The following is a 15,289-nucleotide window of genomic DNA, read 5'->3' as shown; positions in this document are numbered from 1 at the left end:
GGTTTGTTTACCTGCCGCTTCTGCAGGTTCGGCCAATGGCAGCTCCCACTGGCCGCGGTTTGCTGTTCCAGGCCAATGGGGGATGCGGGAAGTGGCGTGGGCCGAGGGATGTGCTGGCCGCCCTTCCTGCAGCCCCCATTGGCCTGGAGCGGCGAACCGTGGGCAGTGGAAGCCGTGATCGGCCAAACCTGCGGACACAGCAGGTAAACAAACCAGGCCGGCGCACCAGGGGCTTTCCCTGAACAAGCGGTGGACCAGAGTTGAGAAACACTGTGCTGGAGCTACGGTTTTGCTACGGTTCCACAGTATTTCAGCAGGTATTGTTTGAAAAATATGAATTTGTTTTACTTAAGCTTAACACAGTATTTGGCGTGCAGACTTGAAACATAGATAAGTGGAGAACCCTGACCCCACAGTAGTGCCATTCATTGAGTTTAGGCGCAACTCAAGAATGGGGGGAATAGTTGGGGAGCAGGCTGGAAAGACAGCTATGCTTGACAGCCGAAGTATCGCCTGGCTTGTGAGAGGTCCTCAAGCTTCTCAGAGACCACTAGCTAAAGCATGTCACCTAAAAAGAATGACAAATACCTCACGACAGAAGGATTTAAACACTCAGCCAGCTCTTCATGTTATAGCATTAATGAGGTTTATATAGTCCTATATCATCCAGTTTACTTCTCTCTTTCCTGGATTGGAAATTACACACACAGCATAAATAAGGCCTGTGGGTTGGTATGCAGAAGGGCAGGGAATGACAAAACACACAAATAATCAGGATGGGGTCAAATATTGATATTGATAAAGTCCTGACTACACAATCCTCTTAAATGCATGTCAAATAATCCCTCCTATTACACCTGTCTCCCCTTCTCTATCTGTTTTCCTAGATCTCTTCCCACCCTCTCTCATTACTTCCCCTTATCTATTTGTATTACAGTAGCATCTCAAGGTCCCAACTGAGACAAGACAATGGCTGGGATGAGAAAAGAACCACAGACTGGTAAAGTAACTTGTGTAAATTCACACAGCAGGTCAGTGACTGAGCTAGAAGTAGAATCCAGGTCCCCCAAATCCCAGTCCAGCGTCCAATCCACTAAACCACCCTCATTTCCCCCCTAGTTCACTACCCAGATTTCATTGCGCCCGTACATAGCTGGCAACACATGGAAGTTTGCCAGGGCAGTTATCTTAATAAGGGACTGACTTGGGTCCCTTGACAATTGACTGTTCTATGTGCATTCTGGAAGTTTCTGAATTACTTTCTTTTTAGGTGAGAAAAACCACCCAGAACTCACCTTGCTGACTACTGTTTTCAGGCAGAGTTTAGGTCCTTTCACTTATAAAACCCTAAATGGCTTGGAATCTGCCTAACACAGACTGCCTCTCTCCATTGCTGCAGCACGGTTGCAGTTAGCTTTAGCGTGGTGTTCAAGCTCCTGCAGGTTAGGAGAGAGGTGCTGGCAGGCCATTCTCTTGGGACCTGACACTGGAATTCATTCCACATTCTCCTTTGTCCAAAACAGTCCAAACCCGCTGACCTTGGGGAAACATTCTATGACAGGTTGTGGGTTATGTCTGTCACAAACTGAATTCCATTTTGTTTGGTGAATGCCATTTTCAATTATACCCTTCACCTTGCACTGTAACCTCCATCTTGGGTTAAGACATCCAGGTGGTGTCGAAAGCCAGTCAAATCTTGACAGGGTCTATTCTGGATGTTGTGTGCTCAGGGTAGGGGATGGGACACTTGACGAGTACCAACAATGAGATAGCTAACAAGGACCATCAACAATGAATGCCTCTTTTCTACTGGAACACTGGGTGTTCTCCTAGCAGTGCCATTGCCTTTGAATGGCTCAACGACCAGTGCAATTCCTTGGGACAATGGACTCTATACAGAAGCTGAAGGAGGCGCACCTGGAGCACACCCCAACCCTAGCCAAAGCACACAAACAATAATTGGGGATGGAACACAGAATGCCAACTCCGCAGGGAGCACAGATGCTAAATTGATGCCCCAATTTAAGGAAGGAGGGTATTAAAGCCCATTGCTTCACCCTTGATAAGAGGCTTGAGAAGGCTTTTCACTCAAATCAGAATTTCTTTGCAGATTAGCTCCCTCTTCTAATCCCATTACTGGTAGGAAAAACCACAGGGGCCTATAGCCAAATGGAAGGTACAGACTGTGGGGATTATGTGCAATATAGACTTTATTCATAGATTTTAAGTCCAAAATGGGCCACTGAAGTCATCTAGTCTAACTTCCTACATAACATAGGCTGTAGGACATCCCTGAATTAATTCCTGTTTGAACTAGAGCATATCTTTTAGAAAAAAAATCCAATCTTGATTTTGAAACTGCAAGTGATGGAGATTCCACCACAACCCTAGGTAATTAATTCCAGTGGTTAATTCCCCTCACTGTTAAAAATGTGCATGTTATTTCCAGTCTGAATTTGCCCTGCTTCTACTTCCCACCATTGGATCTTGTTATACCTTTGTCCACTAGGCCAGTGATTTCAACCTGTGGTCCACGGACCTCTGAGGGCCTGCAGACTATGCCTAAGGGGCCCATGGAAGGTTGTTGTTACCATAGAACAGTCATTTTGAACCTGTGAGCTGTGGTACTCTGGGGTCCTCAGACAATGCCTAAGATTTTCAAAGCGATTCACACTTTCATTTGACATGTGTTAGGGGTCCACAAATGAAGAAACGTTGAAAACCACTGTGCTAGGCTGAAGACAGTCATCACATTTCTGGCACTCATGTAGATACATTTAGACTATAATCAAGTCACACCTTAATCTTCTCTTTGATAAGATAAGTAAATTGAGCTCCTGGAATCTCTCACTATCGGACATTTTTTTCTTTTCTTTGATCTTTCTTGTGGCTATTCTCTGGATGTTCTCCAATTTTTGAACATCCTTCTTGAATTGAGAACACCATACTGAACACAGTATTCCAGTAGTGGTCAGACCAGTGCAAAACAGAGATAATAAATCCTCCTTACTCCTACTCAATATTCCCTGAAAATGGAGCTGATCCGCAGAGAAAACCTGATTCAAGTCACAAGCCTTCTCAAATGCAGTGAGATATCAATGTGTATCTCCCCTTCTACCCCACATATACATCCAAAGCGACAGGCCCTTGTCTGGCTTACTAGGGGAAGGGATATACTTCTTTAGGGTGGGAAGTGGGATAGAGAGACACGGACACTGCTGCAGAAGCAGAGAGGATCAGCAAGGTGATGTTGTCTCATCCCCCAGGGACCGGAAGGGAACGGAGCTGATAAAGGACAAGGCCAGTAGGAGAAGTCCCCTTTTCCCCAAACCAGGCAGAGCAGCACCCACCCTTCCACCCTTGGAAATGGCAAAATACCAGATTTGGTCAGGACCCACTGTGGGCATTCTACAAGCTGCTCCTTTCTCAGGGAGGCTGGGAGGGAATTTTCCCCTCACAACCAGATTGGCCAAGGGGGACTTGGGGCGGTTTTGGCCTTTCCCGCAGCGGGTTGGGGGTGGGGAGGCTTTGTTAGGGCGAGTAGGGAATAGGAGTTAGGCTATGATATCACAACTCATTGTGTAATTGTCAGGTGGATGTCCTGTGCAGGTACTCCAGAGGGAGGGGATACAGTAATCAGACAAATGGTTTGGTAAAGGATGTAAATGAGGTATATGTTAAAGGACCAGAACAAGGGGGTTTAGGGCGCCTATGACTGGCATAGCAGGGAGCAGACCACCACCTCCTTTATAGGTCACCTCAACCCTCATTCAGGGGAGTGGAGAGATGGTAAGGTCCCAGCAGCAGGTTGGCTGGGGGTGGGGGAGCTGACAGAAGCCTCCAGGTCAATTTTGAAATGATGGAGTTACCTGTACTGTACACTTTTATCTGCCGAGTAGTCCCAGACATCTAATAATAAAGGTGCAGCCTAACTAAACTATATCCAACCTGTCCTGTCTTTCTTCCAGTATAGCCAGATAAATCCCACCAGCCTTTTTAGCCACATCATCATTCTGCGAGCTCATGTTCAGCTGATTATCAAATATGAGTCCCATGCTTTTTCATACTCACTGATTTCCAGGATATAATCCCCCATGCTGTATGATAATCATGTATACATATCATACACATAATGCTGTATGTGTATGATAATCAAGGTGGGCTCCCGAGTGAGTTTGTGTGTGTGGTTTTTGGAAGGGGAAGGGGGGAGTGAGAAAACCTGGATTTGTCTGGAAATGGCCCACCTTGATTATCATACACATTGTAAAGAGAGTGGTCACTTTGGATGGGCTATTACCAGCAGGAGAGTGAGTTTGTGTGTGGGGGGGGGGGGGGGGCGGAGGGTGAGAAAACCTGGATTTGTGCTGGAAATGGCCCAGCTTGATTATCATACACATTGTAAGGAGAGTGATCACTTTAGATAAGCTATTACCAGCAGGAGAGTGGGGTGGGAGGAGGTATTGTTTCATGGTCTCTGTGTATATAATGTCTTCTGCAGTTTCCACAGTATGCATCCGATGAAGTGACCTGTAGCTCACGAAAGCTTATGCTCAAATAAATTGGTTAGTCTCTAAGGTGCCACAAGTACTCCTTTTCTTTTTGCGAATACAGACTAACACGGCTGTTACTCTGAAACCTGTTTTTTGTTTCAGTTTTCACCAAAAAGGTTAGCAGCAATTGGACGTCTAACAAAGTGAATGCCAGTGAAAATGAGGTAGGATCGGAGGCTAAAATAGGGAAAGAACAAGTTAAAAATTACTTAGACAAGTTAGATGTTTTCAAGTCACCAGGGCCTGATGAAATACATCCTAGAATACTTAAGGAGCTGACTGAGGAGATATCTGAGTCATTAGCGATAATCTTTGAAAAGTCATGGAAGACAGGAGAGATATAGTGCCCATCTATAAAGAGGGAAATAAGGATAACCTGGGGAATTACAAACCAGTCAACTTAATTTCAGTACCGGGAAAGATAACGGAGGAAATAATTAACCAATCAATTTGCGAACACCTTGAAAATAATAAGAAGATAAGTAACAGCATGGATTTGTCAAGAACAAATCAAGTCAAACCAACCTAGTAGCTTTCTTTGACATGTTAACAAGCCTTGGGGAGGGGGTGGGCGGGGAGATATCTTGACTTTAGCAAGGCTTTTGATACTGTCTTGCATGACCTCCTCATACACAAACTAGGGAAATACAATGTAGATGTCGCTACTATAAGATGGGTGCATAACTGGTTGGAAAACCGTTCCCCAAGAGTAGTTATCAGTAGTTCACAGTCAAGCTGGAAGAGCATATCGAGTGGGGTCCCGCAGAGATCAGTTCTGGTTCCAGTTCTGTTCAATATCTTCACCAATGATCGAGACAATGGCTTAGACAGTATACATATAAAATTTGCAGATGATACCAAGCTGGGAGAGGTTGCAAGTGCTTTGGAGGATAGGATTAAAATTCAAAATGATCCGGGCAAACTGGAGAAATGGTCTGAAATAAATACAATGAAATTCAGTAAGGACAAATGCAAAGTACTCCACTTAGGAAGGAATAATCAGTTGTACACATACAAAATGGAAAATGACTGCTTAGGAAGGAGTACTGCAGCAAGGGACCTGGGGGTCATAGTGGATCACAAGCTAAATATGAATCAATAGTGTAACACTGTTTCAAAAAAAGCGAACATCATTCTGGGATGTATTAGCAGGAGTGCTGTAAGCAAGACACGAGAAGTAGTTCTTCCACTCTACTCCACACTGATTGTGTCCAGTTCTGGGCACCACATTTCAGGAAAGATGTGGACAAACTGGAGAAAGTCCAGAGAAGAGCAACAAAAATGATGAAAGGTCTAGAAAACATGACCTATGAGAGAAAATTGAAAAAATTGGGTTTGTTTAGTCTGGAGAAGAGAAGGCTGAGAGGGGACATGATAGCAGTTTCCAAGTACATAAAAGGTTGTTGAAAGGAGGATGGAGATAAATTGCTCTTATTAACCTCTGAGGATAGGACAAGAAGCAATGGGCTTAAATTGCAGCAAGGGCAGTTTAGGTTGGACATTAGGAAAAACTTCCTGTAAAGGTGCGTAAACCCTGGAATAAATTGCCCAGGGAGGTTGTAGAATCTCCATCACTGGTGGTTTTAAGAGCAGATTAGACAAACATCTGTCAGGGATGGTCTAGATAATACTTAGTCCTGCCATGATTGCAGGGGACTGGACTAGGTGACCTCTTGAGATCCCTTCCAGTTCTACAATTCTATATGGAGATGGAAACTCAGTTGTGGACTACCGCCACAAATGGGGCAAAAGTAGAAAGTCACTACCTTAGATAGGTTGTATGAAATGGTTGTGTTGTAAGAGTTTTATCATCTGTGTTCCCATGACTTTAAAATGTGGGCAGTTGACCACAAGCTGCCTGGCAGACAAGTATGGGGACAGTAGGTCAGGTTCTGGGAGGAAGCCCAAGAGAAAAATGGTCAAGTATGGGACCCAGGAGGGGGACATGCAGGTGCGTCCCAGCAATGAAAAGTGATTAATCCCAAGATGGAAGCAGCTACTAGTCCAAGCTAACCCCCTCAGAGAAATCCCAGAGATCTGAGGTGTTTTAACCATCAAGGAACAAAGAACAAGTGAGCTAACTGCTCAGGAACCACATATTAGGCCACTGACAGTGCATCACAACGGACTAACCTATTAGCAATCCAGGCTACACCTCGAATTTATGGAGTTAACTGTGTGACTCAGTCAGCTCATCTGGGGCATACAACAAACATGGTGCTGAGTTCACGCCTCAGACACTCTAACGGGAACAAACACCAGATCCCCAATGGGGGCAAAATGTGAAAGTTAATGGGGAGACATTCTAGGAATGGAGACACACAGGCACTGCTCATACCCTAGTCAAGCCCCATGTGGTGAAATCAAATGAGGTTCTGGAAGGCAGCCAGATATAGATAAGAGTTCCAAGGGTAAAGTTATTTGCCTTGCCTTTTGTCATTATCCCTGTAAAGAGCCAGGAAGGCTTGAGAATGATGGTTGGGGAAACATTAAAGGATATTCCATTTAATATTTTATTGGGGAATGACATTGCAAGTCTGAGCCAGGGTCCAGCCCTGCTACTGGAGCAAGCTCAGGCAATTCTATTCACGCACAGCAGCTGAAGAGTGTAAGAATACAAATGAATTAGCTGGGAAAAGTAGGTTGGAGATGCCTTCCCTCTTCCAATGACAAGGAGGTGACCTTAGGACACTGCCCAGGTATGTGTGAGAATACAAATGGACCTGTACTGGGAGGGGAAGCAGGGAGAAAATCTGCCCATTCCCCTACAGGTTGAGAGCGCCAAACTGGCTTAAGTGCAAACACACAGAGGCAAGAGTCAGTGGCTATGGAGGCAAATCCACTGCCTCCCCCTACTGTGGAAACTGGAGTACTACCCCAGGGGACCCTGATTCTCCACCTTTGCAGAGTTGGGACAGAAAGCGGAAACAACCTCTTGGGTAGGAAACAACAGATTGTTCCTGGGGAGGAAAATCGCTGTGATACATTGCAAAACCCATCTCTTTTCTCAGTGTTCTCGCAAGGGAAGGGTGTGTTGAAGGCTGGTATTTGTACACAGAGGGGGTCCCTCTTTTCTTTCTTGTTCTGAGCAGGCTGATGAATTGATTCTTTTTTGTATTAAATCTGAGTATATGGCAAAGGCAGCCAGAGCCCTTAAGAGGTACTTGTTTATGTTTTACATAAATTTAAACAAAATAAATGAAAACCGGATTTTAAAAAGTTACCCCTTTCTGATGTTCTAACTTCCCATTAGACCTCTGTCCTCCATGGTGATGAGTGTGCCGTGGAAGCACTAGGTAACAAAAGAGAAGATGAGGAGGAGGACAAGGAATTGAAGAAAAATGAGATGGATAGGGACCCCCTTCAGTGGGGAGTGGGCCGTTAAAAGAGATTGGATGGTCATAAAGAGGGTATTTGATTATGAAAAGATCAGAGAAGGTTCAGTGCTCACTAAGTGGGAAAACAGATTTAGGGCTGAAGATCAAACAAGAAAATGAATGCAGGAAGCTAGAACACTGGATAGAACCTAATCCTCAGTAACTTCAATCTTCACAATGAAGGTGAGAGTAGAGAGAACGAAGGAAAGATAAATATTGAAATCAGTGGGAAGATTAGAGGTATGAAATTACTGGATGTTTCCTACAGTCACATGGAATGATTTAATTTTGGGGCAGGTTGGGTTCAAATTTTATATCCTGATAATTCTCAAGACTGATAAACACTTATTTTCTCAACTAAGCTACGGAACCACTAGATCAAAAAAGACAATTAGGTGCAATGTCAAGATAGAATTGGAAACTTATGTAGCAAAAGGATATCACTTCATGTTTGATTGAGCTCATATGTAATATATCTCCACAGATCAATAAAAATGATAGTCTAAGTTTCACTCTCACTTGCATGTTCAGCTACTACTATCTTGCTTTTACTCATTCCCACCCCAGTTAAACCAACTATGATAATGGTAACACCGTCAAAGGGACCATTTTATTCCAAGACTAAGCGATTCAGCCAAGTGTTCCACCCCTTTTGCACAACGGAATAAAGGAAAATGGTTTCATATGTTTCATTACAGTACATCAGCACCAACCTTCCTGCTATTCTAAATAGTCAGGCAGCTCACTTAACTCCAGATCTATGCAGGCTTACTACAGTAAGTTAGTACAATTGCTAAACATTGTAATAGGCCAAATAAGAGTTGCACAGTAAAACAAATTCTCATGTCACTAACCCAGAATGCCTGAACTGTACAGTAAAACCACTGATTTAGTACTGTAAACGATAGACTACAGAGCATGTTTTGTTAAAATCCTGAAATACAGAAATGCAATCCAACAGCACCCTCTAATGTTACAGACTACATACACAACTGTATTTCACTTGTAATGTTCCAGTGAGTGAAAAAAGCTCTAAAATTTTATTTTTTCCCAAAAAATGTCTTAAACTTATTTCTATAGTAATATGTTCAAAAAAACCTTAATCTGAAAAGAGTGCTTCTAGCTAAATTGGGTCTTAAAGGGAAGGTAAAAATATATATCATTAAAAAAGACAATTAACACAATCACATTGCATAAAATTAACACCACTGACAGGATTCCACTTTAAAAACTATGTTAAAGCATTAAAATTACAAAATTAAGCACACAGAAGTCAGGAAATGCTAAAGTTAAGGTTGCATACAAATCTTTGCCTATTACAACACAGCCTTTAATTACATAATAACTTAATATTTCTGAAAGACTTCTGCCAAATTCTTGATCCCCAATATACTGCCAGATGAAAAAAATAGAGATGTAGGGCTTGGTACCAAGAAAACAACATTTTGAAAGTGAAAAGGATGACACAGCATTTCAGCCAGAAAACCAGAATATTCTGGATCTTTGGGTGAGTATTGTTAGCATTTTATTGTACTTTGGGAAAAAATATAAACTAGCTACAACCAAGTATTGCTGTGTAAAGAAGGGTAGTTTATGTATTTCAGTTGAATTAATATCTAAGGCCCTACTTGAATCACAGGACAATTGTCAAATAATTGCGGCTGAGTTGCGGGCCAGACATGGAAAACTACAGAAAAATAATAATGGTCCTTATTATTTGCAATAATTTGGAAAAGCTGACAGTGGGGACTCCCGCTGTTGGCCGCCCGGAACTGATAGCTGGGGCACCTGCTGTCAAAATTGCAATCGAAGCCTAATATTGCGAGATGCACAATTTCTACGATATCACAAATTGAATAGGACCTTATTAATATCTATTTAAGTGGTTTTGAAGGTTAGAGGCTTGCTATTAAAAGAACAGCAAAAAGGACAGAATGGGGGAAGGGGGTTAATTGAAAGAGTATCTTGTCTATTCTTCCATACCAGAAGAACTGCTAAAGGGATTTTTCTCACACACTAATGAAAATATTCACCTTCAGTGTAGTGGGGCAGTTACCGCACGTCTCGGGGAAAGGGAGGCTGACTGGGGAAGCGGCCACAGCTGGGGCCACACCCAATCAGGCCACAGCTGGCCCTGATGTAAGGGCTAAGGGAGGAGCTGGGTCAGTCTCACTCCAGCCTTGGAGTGGGAAGGACCTGGCTGCCTGGGAGCACAGGGTATCGGAAGCAGAGCAGTGCTGGGGAAGGGCAAGAGGAGCTGGGGAGCTCCAGCCTGTCAACTCCCCCGGCTGAGGCCCTGTTAAAGGCCTAAGGAGGTACTGGGGCAGCAGAGGAGCAGCCCGGGGATAGGCAGAGGCAGCTGGTCCAACCCCCTTGCTAGTGATGAGTGGCCATTAAAGGACTGCAGTCTGCCCTAGAGAAAGGGGGCTAGATGATGACTGGCAGTAGCCACTGAGGCAAGGTGGGCACAGACAGTGGGGGGTGCCTCTGGGAGGGGAGACCCAGAGTGTGGGGGTACTGCTGGGGGCAGAACCCCAAAGTAAAGGGCACTAAGGTCCAGGAGGGACACGGGGGCCTGAGGCAGGAGAGACACTGGCCAACAGGAGGCGCTCTGAGCCTGGAAAGAGCTAATTCCCGGACAACCAGCAGGTGGCACCACACAGATGAGTGTTTGATCTGCTACATTCAGCCACAGACCTTGCTTAGAAAATTTCAGTCTGAAAGGTGAATGTTTTTTAAACAACAAAAAAATATTCAAACAAGTCACTAGAATGCTAACTGGCTTAAAACATTACTACAGTGAGTACAATTAGCACCCACTATAGAAGGCTAACAGGTTTTATTTTTATGAGAAAAAGGTTGCAGGATGGGACCTCTAGTTCATAAACAAAACAAAAACCATTCATTATGTCACAAGTTTACCACTAAATCTTCCAAAATAATTTACACTAACCATACTGATGCTAATTGCTACAATATACCAAACTAGATACAAATACTGTATCAAATCTTTCAAACATGACTTACACAAGAAGTCTTTGCTCTCACAAGTAATTTCATTATAGTCAGTGTGTGAGTAAGAGTTATTTATGAGATAAATACTGATTTGCAGAATCAGGATTAAGTGAACTAGTAAATTTTTAAAATGCAGTTTCACTTGATAGAGATCAGATATTTCAGGATATCATGTTTCTTATTTTCAGTCCTGATTCAGGATTTTATTGTACTGAAACATTTGGTTTTGGTTTTATAAATTTAAAAGTTGTACCTTTTAATTCTTGAATGAATTTATAAACAAGCGTTTTAAATGTTTGATTTTTTAATACTTTTTTTAAAACAGAAGAATTCATTGTGTACACACAAATTTTCTTCCATAAAAATCTTGAATGTATATCAATTAGAAACCACACAACCTCTCAGTAATAATTTTGTAAACATAAGTATTTTTTTTCTTAATTAAAGGCCATTAAATTGGCTCATTTACTGCTTACCTCTTCAACTCTTAGAAGCACGTGCTGGTCCTGCAACCTACAAAACAAAAAGCAACCACACTTAGATTCATCCAAGAAAAAACACATTCCGTTTAGTAAATGGCAACTTTTTGTCCATAAAGGGACAAAGCTGCTTTGGTGGTGATTCGGCCCATAATCACTGATTACAGTCCATGTGGCAAACATACAATTATAAGCAGGAGATTATCTTCCCTGTTTGCTCTATTCAGGCTGCACAAAGGGAGTGGATACCTGCCACAAGCCGCCAGCTAAGGAGTCCGCACAGCAGACACAGAACTACCAGAGCCAACTACTACGCAGCCCTCAGGCACAGGGAGGGGACCAGGAACAGCACCAGCAGGGGCACAATTCGCTCTGGAAATCCCCAGATGGTGGAGAACCTCTTGGGAATTCCTATCAGCTGGCACAGTTTAGAGCAGCCCCTGAGGTTGCTGTAACCTGCAGCCAGGGCTGGGCAGAGCACAGATCCACTCATGCTCTCCTGTATCTAACATAAGGGTGCAGAAAAGAATCGCGCCCACTATGGCACACAACCGCAAGCTGTATTTAAAATACCCTAAAGATACCCTTGAGAAACGAAGCCGGCAGGGCTGCCATCTATACAGAATAAAAAACTAGTTGGATCTTAATACTTGCATCTGTGCCTAAAAATATTTTTTCTGTTTATATTGACAAATTCCAAAATGGCTGTGGGTATCGCCAAGCTGGAGTTGGTCCTGCTGTGAGCAGGGGGTTGGACTACGTTACCTCCTGAGGTCTCTTCCAACCCTAATCTTCTATAATTCTATAAGTCATAGAAACTATTTCCACAGTAATATTTGTGGTTAAACAGCTGTACAATCAAGAATTCAAAAACGATGTATTGCTGAAGAAGTACAATTTGAACATAAACAGACACCACCTCTACAGTATTTGGATAAAGGTTTTTCTACTAAGCAAGTTTGATTTCTTTTCTCATTCAGAAACTAGAATATTTCAAATGTTAGTTTTGTCCATGAGAGGGAGATGCTGCACTACATAAGATCACTTAAAATAAATTAAAGTCAAGAGCCATTTTTTAAAATATTGCATTAACTCACAGCTTGTCTCTATAAGGACACTCGGGAAAATTAATCTGAATTAATGAAAGGTGTGAATTTAAAGTGGATTAGTTAAACCACATAAAAATCCTGTGTGGATACTCTTACTCAGAATTCAAGTGGCCTTAATTTGGTTTAGTTTTAATTCAGTCCATTAAACTAAACCAAATTAAGGGCATTTTAATTCCAAATAAGAGTATCCACACTGCGGTCTAATGTGGTTTAACTAATCCACTTTTAAAGTTAATCTGGGTTAATTTTCCTGAGTGTTCCCAGGTAGACAAACCCACAGTCTGATTAATTCACATCAGATTTTTTTTTAAAACACTTCATGATGTTCAGAATCACTGGAAGACACAAGCACAGTTGAAGTGACAGAATATCTTAAGGATATTGCCTAGAGGATGATGCAATGAAGGAAGTGACATGGAGACAAGGCCCAGTCTAACGTTCACTGAAGTCAGAGAGAAGATTTCCATTTACTTCAGTGGACCCTGGATTAGATTTATCAGCATGCTGTAAGCACCATATCCCATGCCCCTTCATCAACCCCCCCACCCCGAAATAGTCCCATAGACACGAAGCTCAGTTGATTTTTGCACACACACATTTGATTCTTGTGTCTTTAGTTCACAGAAAATACTTTCTTGAATTCAAACATCTCAGTTGAACTCTGCTTTTAGCCAAACATTTCTTCCTCTGACAGTTCCGATTGTTATCTAAAATTATACTAACACTGGGTTGCCCCATATTTCTGGTGTCCTTTCTTAAAAAAAATGTTACTTTTTTAATAATGACAGTAGCAAAGAACGGGAGGCTTTTTATTTAGAAACATATTCCAACAATATTCCAATGTCATCCAACTGACGACATTAAGAAAGCCAAAGTGTTTAATGCCTATTTTGCTTCAGTGTTCACTGAAAATGTTAATGGTGACCAGATACTTAACACAATTAATATTAACAACAAGGGGAAAGGATGTAATGATGCTGTCTTTGGTGGGACACTTCTGAGAGTATTAATTCAGGACAAATTGCTTAGAGCAGGGCAGTTACAGCCCAAGGCTGGGGTTTTCTCACTTCTAAGGCACACCAAACCAGCCAGACAGAGAAGACTTCGGTTTTACCCCACTGGCTAACCATACGTCACACAAGCAATTCCCTTAGACACTCCAGTTTCCCAGTATCACCACCAGTGCCACTCGTTACGGGGACGAATGGTTATGAAAACCAATGCCCTAATAAAAGAAAAAAGGCTCTCCTGATCCCAAAGGACCAAGCCCCAGACCCAGGTCAATATACAAGTCAGTTCTTACCCACAAATCACGCTGTTGCCAATCCTTTAGAATCTGAAATCTAAAGGTTTATTCATAAAAGGAAAAAGATATAGATGAGAGCTAGAATTGGTTAAATGGAATCAATTACATACAGTAATGGCAAAGTTCTCGGTTCAGTCTTGCAGCAGTGATGGAATAAACTGCAGGTTCAAATCAAGTCTCTGGAGTATATCCACAACTGGGATGGGTCATTCAGTCCTTTGTTCGGAGCTTCAGTTTGCAGCAAGGTTCCTCCAGAAGTAAGAAGCAGGACTGAAGATAAAATGGAGGGGTTTTCAAGGGCCTTTTATATTCTCTCCCTTGGTTCTTATTGTGGAAAAACACAGCAGCAAGATGGAGCCTGGAGTCACATGGGCAAGTCACATGTCCATGCATGACTCAGTTTGCAGACCTATGCCTTTGTTTACATGTTAGTTTGAACGTTCCCAGGAAAGCTCAGATGTGGATTGGCATCTCCCAAAGTTCATTGTCAGTTAAGTGTTTCTTGATTGGGCACTTAATCTGCAAATTGCTTTCTCAAGAAACTATCCAAATGCTTTAATGAGGCTATTTAGAATCAAACACATTGAGATACAAGAACATAACTAATATTCATAATTTCAACTACAAAAATGATACACACATACAGATAGCATAATAACCAGCAAATCATAATCTTTTTATAGACACCTCACATGAAAACCTTTCTACAATATTTGGTGCCACTACAGGACCTTGGTTGCAACAATGATCTGTATGGTCATAGTTTATGTCAATAACGTCAAAAAGGAACACACACCAAAATAGGGAAAGAACAGATTAAAGAATATTAGATACATGAGATGTACTGAAGTCTGAAGCAATCTCAGAACCATTAGTAATTATCTTTGAGAACTCTTGGAAGTCCTAGAACAATGGAGAAGAGCTAACAGAGTACTTATCTTTAAAAAGGGGGAACAAAGAGAACCCAGGAAATTATAGACCAGTGTTACGTTATCTAATTAAAATATGACCACACAGATCATTGCTATCACTGTTATATAATTGCAACAAAACTTGTACAAAGTATGTCAAGTAGGGTATCTGTGGAAAGGTTATGATTTCCTGAATATGATTATGCTATTTGTATGAATGTATCATTTTTGTATCTCAGGTTATAAATATTAACTATGTACCTGTATTTCAAATGTTTGCTCATGTGGTAACAAGGTATTTAGCCAGCACATTGTGAAGGAACTAGTCAAGTTAAATGGCTCATCAAGGTACACGTAACGCACAGTGGACCATGGGAGACGCCCATCTACGCATAAAGAAAAGGAGTACTTGTGGCACCTTAGAGACTAACAAATTTATTTGAGCATAAGCTTTCGTGAGCTACAGTGAGGGGGGGAAATGGAGACAGGGATAAGGGGGCTGGGAGTGGGGCATGGATGGAGCCGCGGCCAGGGGCTGAGGG

The 15,289-nt window shown here is 42.2% G+C and overlaps 1 protein-coding gene across 4 annotated transcripts in view; it reads right to left on the bottom strand.

Annotated features, from left to right (window-relative positions):
- The window catches only part of ADARB1 (adenosine deaminase RNA specific B1), a 251,278-nt gene that overhangs the window by 138,750 nt on the left and 97,239 nt on the right, over window positions 1-15,289 (bottom strand). For all 4 annotated transcript variants that reach the window (XM_037912791.2, XM_037912790.2, XM_043525846.1 and 1 more), the window contains exon 2: window positions 11,419-11,455. The gene's annotated coding sequence lies outside the window, so the exon portion shown is untranslated. The remainder of the gene's footprint in view (window positions 1-11,418; window positions 11,456-15,289) is intronic.

Source organism: Chelonia mydas, chromosome 11, assembly GCF_015237465.2.
Source record: "Chelonia mydas isolate rCheMyd1 chromosome 11, rCheMyd1.pri.v2, whole genome shotgun sequence".
Classification (NCBI taxonomy): Eukaryota; Metazoa; Chordata; order Testudines; family Cheloniidae; genus Chelonia; species Chelonia mydas.
Note: the sequence above shows the minus strand (reverse complement) of the source record. Positions and strands in the feature narration are given on the sequence as shown.